Raw genomic sequence first — 6,495 nt, 5'->3', positions numbered from 1 at the left:
ATTATCTCTGTGTAACTTGGGATAGATTTAAGAGATTACATTTCAACTAAATCTATATCAATGCTAATTTTACAAGACTCCAGGTGCTAGCCACTAGGAGACGGCGTACTTGTCCAACAGCCTGCTTTAGAAACGAAAGGAGCTTGCTGTGTATCGAAGCAAGAGAAATGATGGCCCCTCAAAACAAAAATTACACATATTTTTTTCGCAAAATAGGTTTGTATAATGCAAAGTACAACAAAAGCACGCATGCTGAATTAACATTATACAAAAGATTTCCCCCCCAAATCTCTTCATATTCTCCCACTGCTCAATGTTTAATGGCTAATCGTTAATGATAATCAAAAATAATGGAGCCACTGATCGGAATTAGAAGGTGTGAAATGCTCTAATGCCTCGACAGTTCACGAATATAATATCTAAAGAGTGTTTCTATTCATTTTTCCCCACAAATGTCTGAATTAAAATGGCTCCTTGTGCGCCTGGATTCAAGCCACAATTCTACATTTGTTCTGTATTATTATTTTTTTCTCTCTCTCCAGAGGGAATTAGAAAGTCTTGCTGTTCTTTTAAGCATAGGCTGGGATTCGACAACTTCGCTTGAAGCCGCGCCGTCCCAGGTGAGTGAATCGTTATGAGCAGGATATTAAAAAAAAAAGATGATTTGAAAGGATTGAGATCTTTAACACGCCTGTGTATCGACATAATGATTTTTTTATTTTTTTTAAAGCCAAAAAACCCTTCATTGTAGGTCGAAAGGTTTGGAAACAGCAAGCGACGGCTTTGCAATATATCTAAAAATAACTTGTTACAGTATGAGGCTATGCATTATTTCGGAAATGCATTATTTTCATTTAAAATTATATTTGAATGCCTCCGATGGTCAATAATAACTAATAACGCATTATGTCACAAAAAAACAAACAAATAGAATGAGATAATACGCGGAGTGAACATTTCATTGACTGGCTAATAGATATCGTGCTGGAAGCACGGGAGAAGAAGGCAAGAGTGCGCCATGCGTGAGTTAGCAGCAGAGATTTATCAGCGCAAAAGGGATTTTTTTCCCCTCTGTATAAATAATTGACGGAATATTTGAAATAACTCAAGAAAGGGAAATAACACGAAGTAAATCGGGCCAATAACAGCGACAAATCGCCCGGAAGGAGAACCCAGGAAGAACAGGCAATTTACATTTTGTGGCTTTTCAACTATATGACAACAATGATAACGTAAATATCGTGAAGATAATTGAAAAGATTACTTCTCGCGTTTTTAAAAGTGAGGCGATGTAAACAAAGCGACAGCAATTGCAAGAATCCGTAGCTGTGTATAATTTAGATTTACATTACACTGTTGGATAGCTTCACCCTCTCTTCCTTAATCATCATGTTTTCTACAATATTCCGCCACGACAAATTTAGAAGGTTGAACTTATTACATTATTCATCCTAAGTATTGTTCGGGGTCGCACAAAACACGAAGCGGTTGACATAAATGTTTTTGGATGTGGTAATTCAATCGACATTGTATAAAAAAAGCGATGGGAAAATGACATCCTGACTTCTTGAGGTAATGGGGACCAATATATATATATTCCTTCAAATCGACTCATGAAATCTTAAATCAGCTCCTGTTTGTCTTAAAATCCCATCCGATAATTGACTTGCTTAAGACCTTCTCTTAATTATGCTTTTAGTTAAGGACAATTTAAGGCACGCTCCATATGAAGGCCAATAATTGCAAATTGCATTACAAAACCAACAGATGTAGCCAGCTTTCAGCTGATAAAGGTATCTGAATGAAAATCAACCAGAAAAAGGAAAGTTGACGATAAATGAGTCAGTGTGTCCAAGTACCTTGAGAATACAGGGGACATTTCATTATGCACAATGTACAGAGACTTTAAGTCTTCTGTCATGATTGTTTTCATATTTCTTTGACATATATTGATTCGGAGGCAGCTGCAAGGCTTTGTCACAAGAGAGAAGGGCAGTCAAAATATATTAGCTTGATGGCATAACTTGAACAGGAATTCTGTGGCCAGATATATGACAGTCAAGCACATGACCAACTCCTGGCCATCCTACAGAAGCGAGGAATTGGGAAAGCAAATCCCTTTTCTTTGTATCTCTGAAGAAGTGCTTTTCCATTAAAAATATATACAATATCCTGAAATGTCAACATATCGATGTAATCTTCTCTGATGGGGAAGCCTTGAGTTTTCTTTACAGATTCAAATACTCGTAATTTAAAAATATATAACATATTCAATAGAAGGAGGTGTCGGCACCTTGTTAGAGGTAGTGCATTACTCCCACTCTGTCACTCGCTAACCTTAAAGATGTCTCCTTCCCCTTAACTCTTGCAAATAGCACTTGTAAATGTTATACAGTTAGTCTATGCTTACTGTCTGTTGTTTTTTTTCTTCTCTCTCTTAAAGGAAGAACATTTTGAAAAGCACTCGATTGAACAACGCGAGGGGAACACTTGCCAAGAGACTGGCCAGTTTGGCACAAGAGAACGCGAAGAGCAATAATTGCAAAACACATTGCCCAACCAACAGATGTAGACGGTATCTGTCGGGAAGGGAGAAACAAAAGCCTTCTGAATGAAACATGGGGGGGGGGGGGGGGGGGGGGGGGGGGAATGGGTTCAAATAGATCATAACGAAAATTAGACAGTGCCAAATTACCCAATCGGAAAACCGATGCCAGGACATGGATTTCCATTCCGATGCAAACGTACTTCAAATCTAGGTTGTGTAGGAAGGAACTTCAGGTGATGGTGTATATCGAAGATAAGCATTCTGCGTCTATCTTCGGTTGAAATCCGGGTTATGGGTTTACACGAATTATTCTCGCAACACAAGGAACAGCGGATATTGTTTGTCAAACAATTAGTAAACGTTTAGTTTATTTGTCATTTGGAGATTCTGTGCTGTTTTGCACGTGCATTGGTATATACAATATTCATAGAATTAATGGGGATGTCTTTCACATATCAATGCGGTGTACACATTGTCCATGGCGTGTGCGAATATTGCACTGTAGTTATCTGTAAAACATCTGAATAAACCAAGTGCATCTAAATTATTTTTCAACCATTTCATAGAGCACGGATAACTAAAACATCAACCCCCATCTCCGAAAAGTGAAACCTGTGCAATTTTTTTTGCCACCCACACCTTGCTCGTTTCTTCCATTTCACAATTGTTAGGAGGCGATATTGCAAAACAATAGTTCGCTTCTTGCATTTAATGTCAATCTATGTTGAAATTGCCGTGTCTGTCACGTTAAAAACAACACACACACAATAGCTGGCCAAAGAGATCCGAAGTGCCCCAATAATGTGAACATTCCTTTGATAGCGTGGTCATTTTCTGGAAAGCTCCGGAGGTGATGATCAAAAGGTAGCTTTCTTCCAGTGGCTTGTTTTGGTTCGGGATTCAAGCTGACACAATAGTGCACGGTCTAACAGGGAATGAAATCTCAGTTTGATAGTCATACTGCAGAGGTATTGCGATGAAATGCAATTTAACATCCAAAACCAATTCTGTGTCGGAAACACAGAACTAATCGTCGCCGCCCTGCAGCCCACTTGAGCAGGAGCCTTGAAGAAAACTCAGGCGGAAACTTTTGAATCAGTTTTCACTCGTTTACTTTTCCCGATGTAGCGAATTTGAGATTTGGGCATGTTATATCTATATTGAATGTTGACTTTTCAATTTCACATATCACTGCCAAACTTAAAGTGATGCATTGAAAGTATTGGTTATGTTTTAGGCACCAGAACTCGTTTCGAAACGCTTGGATTAGGAAGTTAGTTAACAAATGATATGTGCAAATCGAATTACTGTTCTTCGTCATAATCAAAGTGATACTGTTCAGAGAGACTAGAAGGCGAATAACATGACTCCCATCACCCTACTAACATTATACAATTTCAAACCTTAAGTCAATGTTAACACCCTAGTAACATAAAACAATTTCAAACTGATACTGTACCTAGTGTTAACATTCAGTTCTTAGTTTTCAATGAAGACTTTAACCATTAGTAGTCCATTAGCGAAGTGTTTCTATTGATTTTTTAAATGAACTCTCAGGCTAATCCCAACATTGCAATGTGACACTACAAGGGATGAATTCAGGTCTCAGAATTATTAGTTGATGGAAATGTGGGAGGGGAATTTTGTTAAATACTGAGACTTTACATTCCACGTGTACACGCCTTAGACATTTCTAAGCAGAGGACACAGATCTGTGAAACCTTAATTTAATGATCTCGTTTTACTCTGGTTGTTTTGTGTGCGGCGTTGTTTCAAGTTACAGTAAAAACACATTGAACACTAAAGATTGGTTGGGATTGACCAGGTTGGGAATTTTATTACATAAAATACATTATATAATGACATTGTTTCCATAATAGGGCGAAGGGAAAACACCACCGATCACAAATCTTGAAGGTGGCACAATATCACACTTTGTGTGAGTTTTCTTGACAATTATCACAATTAATTTGCTATTTCTCGTCGTTGGTCACAGTGACTGCTAGGACCTCACAGATACAAACGGGAAGAACTCAGAACAAACCTCAAAATGACGAGCCGCCCGTTATTGGCTCACTTGACAGGGAAAAAAACGACCCTATTATCTGTCACATTACCTTCAAAATGAGCTAATATCATTCTTTGCTTTGGAGCTGAAATAAGCAGTGGGGTACCAGAAGTGGTCACAAAAAAACTATTTTGATTGCATAACAGTGGTCTCTTTTTTTTTTGCGCTGATTCGCATACAATGACGAAGGACATTGAACTTAACCATAGAACATCGAGATGTTGCTTGTTAGTGCCTGTCAGGTTTACTAAACACATCTTTTCATTCATTATGAACACGAATTTAACGCACCGTGGCCGTGTTCTGTGGCCTTTTATTTCAGTCCGGTTACATTTCCAGTGAATGACAAGGAAGAGTAAAATTCTGCCTCCGATAATTAAACTGTTGCTGTCTCAAATAAACTGTCGATATTTAACCATGATAGACGCCATGGATGTTGATTTAACATACGATCCTATGGTGGTTACATTCATGGCGATTTGCTTTATTCCAGGTATTAATGCAGTAATTACTTTATAAACACTTGATCCCAAATCCCTTTATAATATTATCCACCACTCATTATAAACAGCGACATAGATAAGAACACGGCTTATTGTATGAAACAGCTACGAAAGTAACTCAAACTGAAATCTGTAAAATAAAACACGTCATATTAACTTTAATTCACCAATTTACCATACAATATGTATTTTGAGCAGACTCTACGATCGGAGCTCTCAAACGCCAAAATTATCGCGTATTCTACTTCGCAAAAAAATGCCTTTGCGCGAAAATTTCCAAGAAAATTAAATGTTTTAAAACCAAAATCGTTTAAAAAAAAATTATATTTGAGTTTGTGATAGTTGCTGTTCTTCCTAAGTATAGGACCCTCGCATTCTATCTTTAAACACGGTTTAATTGCGATCTGTAAGAGCACCTATCTTCCATATAAACTTTCGTGCCCGAATACAATGCAACATTTTTTAAGTTGCAATGCGCTTAAGTTCGAAAATGCAATATCAATGTGGAGACGAAAGTGGATCGGTTAAATGCTGTTGTAAGGTGTGCTTCACGAAGCCGAGCATCAGGTTATTGTGCTGGGTGGGGGAGGGGGGAGGGGGAGGTTGGGGGGGGGGGGGGGGGGGGGGGGGGGGGTTCAGAGGGAGTGGACCGAAGAGGGAAACAATTGATCCCAAATATGAGCGAACGAGCTGGGTTTATTGTGAACGGATTGCTTTAATCTCCGCGCTCTCTCATTCCTTACACCCGCTGACGCTGCTGAAACTGTACACCTCGTTGGAATGTCGAGATCGGAGCGAATTCACAGGATCTCGCACTAAACAAACACTCAGAGATTCTGGAATTGGTAACATGTTGATTTGAGTAAACGCTATTCCATGTGTACAGTGCTTGGCGTTACATATTGCCTTTCAAATGTGCAGTCTTGCACACCATACATTGGCATCGAGGAGATCATTTATTTACGCGGTTGCAGAAAACATTTAAACCATAAGTGAAGTCCCAGTGAGCGGAGAGGTGGTTACCGCAGTTTTAAATAAACTGCACCTCTTTAAAAAAAAAACATTGATTACATTCTGAAGACTAATCATTCTTTCTTAACTTCTTGCCCCCCCCTCCCTAACTTCCACGCAATATTTATCACGAAAGTTTCTGCGGCTGTTATGATACACGATCCATTCCCCATGACATTCTTAGGGTGAAAGAATTATCTCGCAGAGAGAGAGAGAGAGAGAGAGAGAGAGAGAGGATTGTCGATGATACGCAAATGTTAGGCTGTAAAAGTCACATCTTCGCTCTCTCGTGTCTTCTGTTCCGAGTGTAGGTAACAGATGGCAAAGTCAGCCACTGACAATCTTGAACACATTGTGACTTGCAA

At 38.9% G+C, this 6,495-nt stretch overlaps 1 long non-coding RNA gene across 1 annotated transcript; it reads left to right on the top strand.

The window, feature by feature from the left end:
- The first annotated feature begins 467 nt into the window (after positions 1-467).
- Positions 468-3,302, top strand: LOC116984437. The gene is made up of 2 exons (XR_004415017.1): positions 468-620; positions 2,444-3,302. It is a non-coding gene; the product is annotated as an uncharacterized LOC116984437 (long non-coding RNA).
- Positions 3,303-6,495: the final 3,193 nt, after the last annotated feature.

This window comes from Amblyraja radiata, chromosome 20 (assembly GCF_010909765.2).
Source record: "Amblyraja radiata isolate CabotCenter1 chromosome 20, sAmbRad1.1.pri, whole genome shotgun sequence".
In the NCBI taxonomy this organism is placed as follows: Eukaryota; Metazoa; Chordata; class Chondrichthyes; order Rajiformes; family Rajidae; genus Amblyraja; species Amblyraja radiata.
Note: the sequence above shows the minus strand (reverse complement) of the source record. Positions and strands in the feature narration are given on the sequence as shown.